Below are 14,070 nucleotides of genomic sequence, written 5' to 3'. Positions count from 1 at the left end.
CGCTATACAATTTTCCCAACCTCTATAAGATATACCCATTTGAATGCAGATTTCCAAAGAATAGCAAGGAGAGATAAGAAAGCCTTCCTCAGTGATCAATGCAAAGAAACAGAGGAAAACAATAGAATGGGAAAGACTAGAGATCTCTTCAAGAAAATTAGAGATACCAAGGGAACATTTCATGCAATGATAGGCTCAATAAAGGACAGAAATGGTAGGGACCTAACAGAAACAGAAGATATTAAGAAGAGGTGGCAAGAATACACAGAAGAACTGTACAAAAAAGATCTTCACAACCCAGATAATCACGATGATTATCTAGGTGATAATCTAGGTGATCACTCACCTAGAGCCAGACATCCTTGAATGTGAAGTTAAGTGGGCCTTAGGAAGCAACACTATGAACAAAGCTAGTGGAGGTGGTGGAATTCCAGTTGAGCTATTTCAAATCCTAAAAGATGACACTGTGAAAGTGCTGCACTCAATATGCCAGCAAATTTGGAAAACTCAGCAGTGGCCGCAGGACTGGAAAAGGTCAGTTTTCATTCCAGTCCCAAAGAAAGGCAATGCCAAAGAATGCTCAAACTACCACACAGTTGCACTTATCTCACACACTAGTAAAGTAAAGCTCAAAATTCTCCAAGCCAGGCTTCAACAATACATGAAGCATGAACTTCCAGATGTTCAAGCTGGTTTTCGAAAAGGCAGAGGAACCAGAGATCAAACTGCCAACATCCGCTGGATCATTGAAAAGGCAAAAGAGTTCCAGAAAAACATCTATTTCTGCTTTATTGACTAGGCCAAAGCTTTCGACTGTGTGGATCACAATAAACTGTGGAAGATTCTGAAAGAGATGGGAATACCAGACCACCTGACCTGCCTCTTGAGAAATCTGCATGCTGGTCAGGAAGCAACAGTTAGAACTGGACATGGAACAACAGACTAGTTCCAAATCAGGAAAGGAGTACGTCAAGGCTATATATTGTCACCCTGCTTATTTAACTTATATGCAGAGTACATCATGAGAAATGGTGGACTGGATGAAGCACAAGCTGGAATCAAGATTGCCAGGAGAAATATCAATAACCTCAGATATGCAGATGACACCACCCTTATGGCAGAAAGCAAAGAACTAAAGAGCCTCTTGATGAAAGTGAAAGAGGAGGGTGAAAAAGTTGGCTTAAAGCTCAACATTCAGAAAACTAAGATCATGGCATCCGGTCCCATCACTTCATGGCAAATAGATGGGGAAACAGTGGAAACAGTGGCAGACTTTATTTCGGAGGGCTCCAAAATCACTGCAGATAGTGATTGCAACCATGAAATTAAAAGACACTTACTCCTTGGAAGGAAAGTTATGACCAATCTAGACAGCATATTAAAAAGCAGAGACATTACTTTGCCAACAAAAGTCTGTCGAGTTAAAGCTATGGTTTTTCCAGTAGTCATGTATGCATGTGAGAGAAAGCTGAGCACTGAAGAATTGATGCTTTTGAACTGTGGTGTTGGAGAAGACTCTTGAGAGCCCCTTCGACAGCAAGGCGATCCAACCAGTCCATCCTAAAGGAGATCAGTCCTGAGTGTTCACTGGAAGGACTGATGTTGAGGCTGAAACTCCAATACTTTGGCCACCTGATGAGAAGAACTGACTCATTTGAAAAGACCCTGATATTGGGAAAGATTGAAGGCTGGAAGAGAAGGGGATGACAGAGCATGAGATGGTTGGATGGCATCACGGACTCAATGACATGAGTTTGGGTAAACTTCGGGAGTTGGTGATGGGCAGGGGAGCCTGGCGTGCTGCAGTTCATGGGGTCACAAAGAGTCGGACACAACTGAGTGACTGAACTGAACTGAACTGATATACTTGAAAATCATAATATTTATCACCTGGTGCGTGCCCAGTCACTTCAGTCACGTCTGATTCTTTTGCAGCCCTATGGACTGTAGCCTGCAGGCTCCCCTGTCCATGGAATTCTCCAGGCAAGAACATTGGGATGGTTGCCATGCTCTCCTCCAGGGGATCTTCCCAACCCAAGGATCTTCCCAACCCATCTGTTGCATCGCCTGCAATGCAGGGAGATTTTTTACCACTGAGCCACCAGGGAAGCCATATATCACATTATATTGTTATTAATATCTGCATGTTCACCTCCAACTAAGCTTTTAAAGGAAGAGAACTATGGGACCATTTGGGTCTCTGTTCTGAAAATGAGCATTGTGCATGGGCTACAGCAGGCACCTAATGAGTGAATGGACAAAGCAAAGACTCTGAGAAAAGAGGAAGAGGGTGATACAGAAAGTTTGTCTGCCACCAACTTCTAAGGCCCCACTAGTTACACTGAATTTATGTGTGCCTATCTGCAATGCATGTTCTTTAGGTAGAAACTCCCAGTGCCTCCCACAATAGCTACCACACAATAGGCACTCAAATACTTGATGAAAAAAATAATATTGAATAAACTTTACAAGAGAAGAAATTATTCAAGAGCCTACAAGCACAGCTGCAAAACAAGCCCTTAACAATCGCAATAATGAGTTCTTTTCACCACCTAAAGATATCGAAGTTGGCTGAGCAATGGTACCCATTAATCTACAGCCATGCTCCACCATAAGTGTGTTTATTCCAGTCATGATCAGAAAATGAGGGCAGGTACTTTAAATGGCAGGCAAGACAGGGGGGAAAGGCAAACCAGGCTTGATGAAAACAACTCTTACGAAAAAGGGGAAAAAGCAAATGTATGTTGAATCCAAATATCAAGCTATTCACACATAACTGTCCCATGAGTTCTTTCATTCATCTGTTCTTAGGGGAATGGCAGAAAGCTTTCAACAGCCCCATAGGAATAAATTCAGCCAAGCTCCCAGTGAAACACAAGGACGAAGCACTTCTCAGCCCCAAAGGACTGGGAATGATTAGCAGTGGAAAAACCTGTAACATGATGTAGGGAAACAACTACAACCAATGCCAGCATCGCTACTTAATAGCAGTGAATCTTGGGGTGGTTCTCTAGCCCTCTCTGAAGGTCAGCTTTCTCACCTGCAAAGGAGCTTGTGACACCAAGACACCAAGGCTATGGGGACTAGATAAGGGAATAAATAGTGCCTCATCGAGGTCAGGAGCAGAGCAAGAGCCCAGATGATGGTAAACTTGCCATGTTTCCCTCACTAAGAATTCGGCTAAGACGTAAGTTCAAGAGGTTCTTCCTCAACTGCAGGAAAGGAATAAGCATGAAACCTGGTGGGTGCTGTTAACTCCAGCTCAGAGGACCTTTGAGAGGTTGCAAAGGGTATAATGTTCTAAAATTAAAGCTGAATGATGTCTCAGGCCTGTGCTAGGGAAACCAAGAGATGGATGCAAATTTAGAAAGACTGTAATAAAAAAAAAAAATTACAATCATCCTCCTGGGACATGTAGTTCTTTTCTGGTTGCCAGATTTCCTGGTCATCTAAAGTGTATGTGATATATTTATTCCTGTAGAAATAATTTATGAATATAAAGTCAAGCAGAGCTGGAGCCAAGGACAGAACAGGAGGAGGGTTGCCAAGATCCAGAGGGAAACAACTGTCTAAGTCACATTTTGAAGGCTTCCCTTTTACTCCATCTTTTGAGAGCAGGTGAAAACAGCTCCAAGCAGGTTGTCTGTAACTTGTCCCATCCCCTGAGTCCTATTTTGCATCTTTCTGCTTCTTGCCCCACATTCACAGACTTTTAGAGTTGGAAGGGGCCTTACCAGGCATTTAAATCAACCTCTCTGGCAAGCAGAAATCCTTTGATGGCAAACACGTTCACTTGGATCTTTTGCGTAGAGACTCCCATGACAGGGAGTTCTCTGCCATGTGACCCAGCAGCCTCTCTCGTGGTTGGGCAGTTCTGCTAAGTAAGTTCTTCCTTGTCTGCCATTATGCAACTCTGTATTGTTTTGCCTCTTCCCAGCATCCACACAGTATAAGTCTAATCATTCTTCCACATGAAGAAAGTGCTTCTTATTTTAGCTTCTGCAGGTTAGAACACCTCAGTTTCCACATTTATTCTCCCTCCAAGACAGCATCCTTAACCTCCATCTTCCAAGTAAGTGCAACTCTGGGCTTGTTTCATTTTATCATGATTTGTAGAGAACCCAGGGGAACACAGCATTCCGATGGGTCTGAACAACAACAAGGAAGAGTAGACAGAACTGGCACATTCCCTCCTCCGGAGAATGATATCAATCCCTCCTCTTCTTCACTTCTTTCTCCTCCCTCCCATCACTCAAGCTGAAGTCCTCCCATCAGATGCCACTGACTCTGAAAACAGAAATAAATTTGGAAGAGCCAGTGATGGTGGAATGAGGAAGAGAAGGTGATGACGCAGCTCCGTTTCTTGCACTTGCAGCCTAGGGCACCCAACCAGGCAGGCCATCTCCCAAAATAACCTTCCATCCAAACAGTCAGCTCCTTGTAACTTCCAGGCAGCTCTTCATTCCAGCTTTCTAGGGCGTGGTTCTCAGGGTCCCTGTGCCCATTCTCTAGCCACCCTTTCCAGAGCTCAATTGGCTGACCTCATTTAACCGAGACATTTACAACCAACGTTCCATATGTTGTTGTGTTGTTACTGTTTAGTCGCTAAGTCATGTCCAACTCTCTTGTGACCCCATGAATTGTAAAACCCGCCAGGCTCCTCTGCCCATTAGATCTCCCAGGCAAGGATACTGGAGTGGGTTGCCATTTCCTCCTCGAGGGGATCTTCCCAACCCAGGCATTGAACCCGCAACTTTTGCACTGGCAGGTGGATTCTCTACCACTGTGACACTGGGGATTCCCCAAATACACTTAGAAATATATTTTAATGGAAATAAATATCCATCAACAGAAGACTGGTTAAATAAACACATCCATGATATAGGATGTGATGCAGCCATGAAAAAATAATCTGTATATGCTGATATGGAAAGACCACCAATATAAAAAGTGAAAAGGGCAAGCCTGTAAAGTTGTATAGTTATAATGTAATCTATTTACTGAGCTTTTAAAATGTATCTGCATATACCCATGAATACATACATATATAGATCCAAAGGGAGCTTCAGTTCAGTTCAGTTCAGTTCAGTCACTCAGTTGTGTCCGATTCTCTGTGACCCCATGAACCACAGCAGGCCAGGCCCCCCTGTCCATCACCAACTCCTGGAGTTCACCCAAACCCATGTCCATTGAGTCAGTGATGCCATCCAGCCATCTCATCCTCTGTCGTCCCCCTCTCTTCCTGCCCTAATCTTTCCCAGCATCAGGGTCTTTTCAAATGAGTCAGCTCTTTGCATCAGGTGGCCAAAGTATTGGAGTTTCAGCTTCAACATCAGTCCTTCCAATGAACATCCAGGAATGATCTCCTTTAGGATGGACTGGTTGGATCTCCTTGCAGTCCAAGGGACTCTCAAGAGTCTTCTTCAACACCACAGTTCAAAAGCATCAATTCTTCTGCGCTCAGCTTTCTTTACAGTCCAACTCTCACATCCATTCATGACCACTGGAAAAACCATAGCCTTGACTAGACAGAGCTTAAGGACCCAAAACAAACTGCAAACAGTAGTCACTTTGCAGAAAAGTGGAATTGGGGTAAGTGAGCAAAGGTAAGGGAGTTAATTGCTTACCCTATTTGAACATTTGAAAAGAAAACAGATTACATTTATTATTTGTGTGAAGAAGCCCCTAACTCTATGTGTAGTTTCCCCATTTTTATACCTGTTCCCCAACTGATGATCTCAGAGCTGGAAGGGGCCTAGAGAGCTGGGAGTTGAATCCTGTGGTGACATGCCCAAGGTGGCATTTATCTCAGCTAAGGCCACACAGCAAGCTCGAGACAGCCAGAGACCACAAGTCACAGGGCAGGCCAGAACATAATGGGAGTCCCAGTGGATTAAAGACAGGACTTGAAAGACAATATCAAATCAATTTTCCCCTTTTAGTTGAGTCAAAAATTCCTACTTGGGAGCAACAGTGACTTAGGAAAGACCAAGACTCTCAGCAAAATTGGAGGGAAAAAGGGAGCCGGGTATCTTCCCATGGAGAAAAGGAGGCATCAGAGAAGACCTGTTTTTCAGGCACAGTGGCAGGGCCCTACATTCCCTAGGCTTCCTGACCTCATTCACAAATCAGAGGGAACGGGTTGAGTGTTAGACGGGAGATTCACAAGCATAGTGTGCCAGGTGCTCATCTGAGTGACGACCACATCTTCAGAATGAGACAGGAAGCAACTCTACTTGAAGAAACCCCAGTACTGTCAGGCCATCAGGCTCTGATTTTCATTCCATATGAAAACTCTGCCTCTCGGGAACCGTAAGGCTGGGTACTGAGTTGCTAGAGCTGTATGTGGATTACCTCATTTGCTACTCATCAAATTTTTATAAATGTATTCAAAGAAACTCAGAAGTCACTTGACAAAATATACAACCGGTAAAGGGTGGTGCCCTTATGCAAAATCAGGTCTCCTGACTAAATTCAGCGCTCCTTTTACCCTGTGTCTTTGTCCCCCTGGAGAAAGGAAAGTCTACCTACTCCTGTAGTCTGACCTGGGGAATTCCATGGACTGTCTAGTCCATGGGGTCGCAAAGAGTCAGACATGGCTGAGCAACTTTCACTTTGAGACACAAGACATGGCAGGAAAATTCACTTGAGCACTAAAACTTTCTCTCTCTCTTCCTCACTCTCTCTCTCTCTCACACACAGGGTTCCATCTGTAACACGGACAGCAGACACAGGCTCCAAGAGCCTCAAATATGGCATTTCACCCAATGCCTCAAATATGCATCATGCAACTCAGTGAAATATTTATGGCTGAGCTGAAAAAAATGTCTGGGACTTATTTCAAAGTCATGTAGGGTCAAATAAGAGGTTGAAGACCCTATGAGTTTTGATAAGTATTCAAGATAAGTGATTACAAATGGGGGAAGGGGGGTAATTACACCATTCTTTCTATGTTTGTGTGTTTGAACCTTTCCATAAGAAGACTTGTAATGCATCACACAAGTGATCATTTCTCTCTCGATTTGTCACCTGGTAGGAGATGCCACCTTAATTAATTTCGTACCTGCTATCATGGTAAGAAAAAATATTAGGACCACAGTCTCTGCAGCTTGCAAAAATTCCAATTATAACAATAACAGACATCACTTATGGAGTGCTTCCTGTAAACCTGGACCCTTTATCTAGGATTTATAATGGGGGCTTCCCTAGTGGCTCAGAGGTAACGAATCCACCTGCCAATGCAGGAGACACAGGTTCGATCTCTGATCTAGGACGATCCCACATGCTTTGGGATAACTAAGGCTGTGCACCTCAACTACTGTGCTCTCGAGCCTGGGAGCCGCAACATACATCTAAAGCCCCACTCAGCAAGAAGAAGCCACCGCAGTGAGAAGCCTGTGCACTGCAACTAGAGAGTAGCCCACACTCGCCGCAACTAGAAAAAAGTCCACGCAGCAACAAAGACTCAGCACAGCCAAAAATAAAAAAATAAACAGTTAAAAAATAAGCAAATAAAAATTAAAATATAAAAAAATAAATAAAATTCTTTCTAAAAATCCTTACAATGATCCAGTGAGGTAAGGGCAGTTATGTCCATTTTACAGAGAAGGAAATTGAAGCTTCATGAGCTTAAGTAGCTTGTAGAAGTCTATATTGGTGATAATTGGTAAACAAGAATTCAAATCCTGAGTTACTTGCTCTCAATTTCTACCATTTCCACAATACAAAATACTTAGGTACTTTTAAGACTTCGTAAGCAACTGGGACTGAATCTACAAAGTTTTTTAAAATGATGATAGTCTTTAAAGTATGACCCAATAATTCCAAGTTTAGGATTGTATCCTGTGGGAATTATCTGGAATGTGGACAGAGATTTATCACAAACATGTTAATCTCAGTGGTAACTCAATAAAGGATCTGAAGTAGTTGAACAAGCCCATGACAGCCCTTATCCAGGAAGCCTCCCCACTGTTCCAGTCTGGGGTGATTGCCCCTCTTCTGCATTCCCAGGGCACCTTGCACTGGTGTCTTGCTACTCCAACTCCTCTGCTGGATCTGAGCTCTTCTTATACAGCTTTGGTTTAGAATGGGCACTCGAAGATGCAAGGAATGAGTTAACAAATGACCCTGGGGTTGCTTATTTTAATACATACAGAAACAGAAAACCAAGCTGTTAAAGCAAGTTGTCACAAGGGCAAGACTAGAACCCAAGGCCATACACAGGGTCCTTCTCTCTTCACTAGACTTTAGCTGTCTTCTTATATGAAAAAGATATGTATTTTTTAAACAGCTGGTATCTGGATGCTTGAGGCACAGCTGGGAAAAGGAGAAGAAGCTGGAGACTCTTTCCTCTGCAGGCCTTCACTGAAATGATCACTGGAGTGACTGAAGCCCATGGGACCACGTGACCTTGGAGATACTGATATGTTGATGAATGAAAAGGTGCAGGTTTAATGTGAATATAAACTGTGACATGGGTATATGAAAAGACTAAGCAAAAAAGCCAAGAGTAACTGTACAAGCAGTAAGTTCTCTACCATTTAGAGAAAACAAATCCACTAAAAAAAAAAAAAAACAGAGAAGAAGGAAAGTTGCCAAACGTTAACAGCGGTTGCCTTTGAATAATGGAATTTTTTTTCTATTTCTCTATACATTTTTGTAGTTTCCAAATTGTCCTCAATGGACACGCTGTATTTTTATAATCAGCATGATAAACAAAATTTAATCACTAAACTGATTCTAAAGGCTAACCTGACCCTTCTAGTCATGACTCAGAAAATCGTTCCAGTATTTCAATGTGATGACACTGCGTTGCTTACTATGTTACTGTTTCATGTACAGCTATACAAAGCACATCTATTCAAGTCAGGATACTGCAGTATACAATGCAGACAAGCAAGAAAAATGTATCTTTTCCCCAATTTGGTTCTTACTGAACAAGTCACTGACACCAAATCTAAGCAAATTCTCAAGAGTCTATGTTCCAGAAGCTTATTGCAAATTTCACTAATTTCCCGACACTCTGTAATGCAACCACGTCCCCATACTTGTGGAGATCCACCTTCTCTTGGAAGCCTTCCCTTTTCCACTCTCTCATTTACCAGCTGCTCTTGGTTTGACTATGACGAAAAGAGACAATCCCACCCCTGCAGAGGTCAATTTTGAGATAAATTAGATTTATTTTCTGTGGGTTCCTGAGGGCAGTTTTCCAAATGCATTCCAAGCAAGGATGGTGGGGGGCCAACAAGTGGATCTGGTTCTTTGTAACTCCAGGCCCAGCATAGGAACCACCCCTGCCTCCACCTGCCTGCTTGTCAATAAGTATGGGACAAATGGATGGAAAGACGAGATTGCACTCACCTGGGCATGAAATTTCTGGATTTTTTTTTTTTAACTAGGTTTATCTACCTTAAAGTCACACACACTTCACAACCACCCAAAGGCCCTTTTAACAGTCTGGCAGACAATCCCCCTTGTTTGCGACTGGGCTGGGCCTCTTCATTTGAGCACAGGGCTCACCCAATGGGGTTATCTTCCCATCATCATTCTCTACCACTAAAAAGCTGATGAGCACTCAACCCTGCTGGAAGGTCTGAATAAGCATGCATCACAAGATTTAGTACCCACCACACCCCTAGGAGATGCAGACGTGTTCTTCCCTTGACACTGTGTGGATGCAGTCCACAAGGAACACAGGAGCGGAGGGTTGACCCAACCGGACCCTCTACCTGTAAAAGCTGAGCAACTTCCACTCCATCCAAACAGCCTGTGCAGAGACTGAATGGGCAGGAAGGACTCTCACTGCACAAGGAACACTGGAACCCAAGAAGTAGCATGAAGAGCTAAGGAGGGTCTCTCTTCTGACTTCCTGCTGCCTTTCATTCTGTGATCATACTTTAAAGCACTTCCCTACTGGAGGAACAGGAGGCAGAGGAATGTGGGGAAACCCAGGGCAAGAGAAAAGAGAACCACTTAGTAAACACTAAAGAAAACCAATCCCCAATGAAAACTATTAATATAATACTCCTCACTGTATCTACCACTGGGATCCATGGTTTTGTTTCATAACCAAAACCTATGGAAGTCCTTAAGGAATTCACTCTCTGACTTAAAAGGTGTTGTTATAACAACCATCATAACTTTGTACACTGGGGTACCAACAAAAAACTCACTCAACACAAGTTTCGCTAAAGTGCACAAAGGGCTAACTAAGAGCAGACACATTGCTGTGTGTCCCTGGGCAAGGGATGTCTCACTGAGCTTCAGTTTTTTCATTTAGAAAAACAGGCCAGCTGATTTCTAGGTTCCTTACAGGGTGAGCGTGCTGATGCGAACTATACTCAAGTGTCAAGTGGAATGACCACAAAAATGAAACACCCTGGAAATCTTAAGAAGAGAAACCAGTGTGGTTAGGAGGTAAGAGGAACAGGGGGAAACAGCACTCTGGGGAAATCCAGACTCAAAGTGATGTCTTTGGTTTTCCAATGTTTCCCCTGCCAAATACAAAACTAAGTAGCTACTTCCATGAGACTCTCATCTGTAAAAACTTAATTAAATAAAAGCAGTGAAAACAAGGCTTTGTTCTCCCACAAGTGACTCAGGAGTAGCGCCCTAGGACACATTTCTACCCTGTGTGCTTATGCCCAAACAAAGGCCTCCTGGCACAAGAATGAGAGGCAAAACATCTAAGTCTCCACAGCAGGCTGGGCTCCAGCGTGAGGAGAAGGGGCAGCCAGAAGAGAAAACTAACTCGGCTTATGAAAGGCTAGAAGGAGAGTGAGGAATTACTAAATCTATCTTCTCTCAAATGGACAGAACTCTTCAAAGGCATAATGGAAGGGCGCAGCTTTCAATCTGAATTACGTTCTTTGTTTAACTCTGTTGTGCCTAAGGCCACTGCCTTTTCAGCCAACCACAGATTCCAGGGTTCTGTCTTCAGTCGCTGCTCGGCAATGCGCCATGAGGGAGTCAGGAGACTCAGGCTCTTGTCCTCTCTAGGTGGCCAACTTCACTTGGGTTGAAACTTGGTACAAGGAACTGACCTCTACCGGCTTCCGTTTCCCCTCCTGTAAAATAGGAGGGTTCGCTGGATGCTCTCTAGACTCCCGAGACCGTGGCGCAGGGCTGGAGGCCCGCCAGTCCCCGAGGGACAAGTTAATCTCCAGCGCTGCTGGCCAGGTGAAGCCGCTGCCCGACCGCTCAGCAAGCAGAGGTTGGCGCACACACCACCCACTCCACAACCTGTCTGGCTGCCTTCTGCACCCACACCATTACCTACGAGGCCAGTGCATCCCCTAAACCATCCCACTGCTGCCAGAACAGGTCTATTGAACTAAAATCCGCGAAGCTGAGCTGAGCATTCATAGGCAAAGAAAAAGCAAAACAAACAAGAGGCCTCTCCTTCCCGACCTCGGAATTTCTCGCAAATAAACTCGGATAGAACTGAAAATAAGGGCGTCCCCACCTAGAACAAGAGACCTCGGCTAGCCTTCCTTATAAAGAGACACGACAAGCCGAAAGAGGCCAATAACAATGGGGCTGGCTAGACGCAGGGACCTACACGGCAAAGCGCAAGCGAAAGCCAAGACAGTGCTGGGCGTAGTTTAAATCGGACTGAGGCGGCGCTCGCCGTCCCCTACAGAGAGTGCAAGGACAATGGCACAGTCTTTTCTGGGGGAAGGGGGACTCGCAGACCCTTAATTCACCCCCCCTGACTCTAAGAAACCACCGTGAGGTGAAAGTGAGGGGTGGCCTGGGTCATCTCAAGTCTGCACCACGGCCGGGAACACACTCTCGGCCTGGAGTAATCTTTTCTTTGCTTCTTTCTCCCTTCGTGTTTCCTATTTTTTAAATCTGGTGGTTTGGTCTGATACCCAAGCGGTACCTTTTAAATGTGTCAGTCTTTCCCCTCCAGCAAGTGGCGCCCCCAGCGCCGTTCCCTCCCGATAGCTGAGACAAAGGCCGGGTTCCGCAGGGCGGCTCCGGAGGGCTGGCGGTGCACCCCGCACCCTGCGCAGGACGCACGTGCGTTTGTTATGGTACCTGCGCCCCCACCCCTGCTGAGAGCCCGGGTTTCTCCTCCCTTACATCCGGCAGGCGAGATCCAAAGGAACCTGGACTTTACGTCTCCCTCCCATGTTGCCGGTGCAGTGGAGAAAGCGGGGCTCCCTGGGGCCGCTTGCACGTGGGTTTGTTGTGGGTCCGCAGTCTCGCGGAGCCGGGGAGAAGCCAGGGCTGCCCCCTCGGCCTTGATTAATCCACAGACACCCCCAGCAAAAGACGGCTGGTCCGCGCAGTGAAGATGACTGAGGAGTGCTGAACATCGATTCCCTGTGCCCTCCGCTCGCCACGGGCCCCGCCGCTCCGCTCCCCTCCTGCGCCCCTTCGCTCCACTCCTCCCTAGGGGCTTGGGTCCCGCCACCGCCCCGCAGCAGTCTTACTCACTCGCTGCGTTCTCAGCCGCGGAAGCTGCGGTTGCTCCGCCCGCTCTGCGCCCCAGCCGGTAGGCAGCTGGTTCCTTTTGTTAGCACCGCGTAGTGCCCCAGGCGTCTTCCCCAGCCCGGCCCTGCCTAGGACCCCCCCTCCCTGGGATGCCTCCGGACTCCGCGCTCGGCGGCGGCCTGAGAGCCCGGGAGCTGGGAGTCCCTGAAGGAAGGTCTGTTGGGGAGGAGTAGAGGGGCCGGGAGATGAGGGGTGGCGGGTACGCGGGAAGGAGGGAAGAAGAGTGCGGCGAAGGGGCGGGGGAAACGAGCAGTCTCCGTTATGCAAATAGTCGGGAAGACGGGGTGGGCCCCTCGCCACACCGCGCCCCAAATCCGCCAAGCCCTTCAGAGGTCGCTAGCGAGCGGGCTGCGGGATTAGGGGTGCTTGGTTAGGTGGTGCACCGAACCCCGGAGTGATGCTGGGATCCTGCTCCCCTCCCCCTCCCACGGCAAGGGCGGGCCGAGGGGGAGGGGCAACGCGGAGGAGCAAGGTCCCCAAAAGTCTGGTCCTGCATGGTTGAAGCCAGCACTCTCCGAGCAGGCAGAGACTATAAATCCCGCCTCTGCTACTGACGGGTTGTGTTACCCTGAGCAAGTCCTTCAACTGCTCTGAAGCCTCATGTAGAATATGAAACAACAAAATCTATTTCACAGGGTATGGCTAGAACCTCCCACTCACTGCAGGTACAGAACAGGAGGGTCGGTGAGTCCCTGCCCCTGGCCATATCCACGTCAAGCCGTCTGCAGGCTGGTGGGCAGGAGGACTCCAGTGGGGTGGAAAAGGGAGTGAGGATCCTTCCTGCACTGGAGCTGAGCTGGGGCTGCTGGGAGAAGGCGAGAGAAGACCACTTGTTGAGCAAATGTCGTTGCCCCACACTGACCATCCCAGGGGCCCACTTGCCTAAAACAGAGCTCCGCCCTGTAGAAGGGCAGAAGCGGCCTGCGGCCACCACTGCAGTCCCCATATAAAAGATGTGACTACCAGAGGCCATAATCTCCCCATCGAATGGGTACATCGGTGTGATGGATGCTGTCCCTTGCTGGCTTCCTGAAACTATCACAACATTGCTAATCGGCTATAGTGAAAGTGTTAGTTGCTTAGTCCTGTGCAGACACTTACTCCAATATAAAATAATTTTTTTTTAAAATATCTCCCCAGGGTCTATGGAGGTCCCACTTGGCTCCAGGCTCTGCATGGGGAGGGAAGGAGTGTGGAGGGGGAGGGGAGACAGATCGTGGAAGGTAGTCCCTGTCCTCTGGGGAAAAGAAGTCAGGTACACACTAGAGTGCTTGAAGCCCAGGCCCAGAACCTTCTCTCCAAATCGGTGGTCCTCTCCCCACCACCATCCTGGGAAGGAGGGGGTAGTCATCTCATCCCCAGCATCCTTCCAAACACTACTTTTCCCAGCCCAGATACTGGACCCCTTCTGCTATCACTGCCGTCCCTTCCCATCTGCCAAGGATGCATTATTGCTCAGTACAAAGAGCTCCAGTTGGAGGGGATGACAAGCAGAGTGAATTCAAATCTCTATGACCAACTAGCCAGCACTCTTGAGTAAGCACCTTAGTCTGTTTTCATCTGGCATTG

The 14,070-nt window shown here is 46.6% G+C and overlaps 1 protein-coding gene across 1 annotated transcript in view; it reads right to left on the bottom strand.

Annotated features, from left to right (window-relative positions):
* Window positions 1-12,879, bottom strand: part of ST6GAL1 (ST6 beta-galactoside alpha-2,6-sialyltransferase 1) — a 148,608-nt gene extending 135,729 nt beyond the window's left edge. The window contains exon 1 of the mRNA XM_043874372.1: window positions 12,445-12,879. The gene's annotated coding sequence lies outside the window, so the exon portion shown is untranslated. The remainder of the gene's footprint in view (window positions 1-12,444) is intronic.
* Window positions 12,880-14,070: the final 1,191 nt, after the last annotated feature.

The sequence above is a fragment of the Cervus elaphus genome, chromosome 19 (genome assembly GCF_910594005.1).
Source record: "Cervus elaphus chromosome 19, mCerEla1.1, whole genome shotgun sequence".
In the NCBI taxonomy this organism is placed as follows: Eukaryota; Metazoa; Chordata; class Mammalia; order Artiodactyla; family Cervidae; genus Cervus; species Cervus elaphus.
The sequence above is the reverse complement of the archived record's forward strand: the minus strand, read 5'-3'. Positions and strand labels throughout refer to the sequence as shown.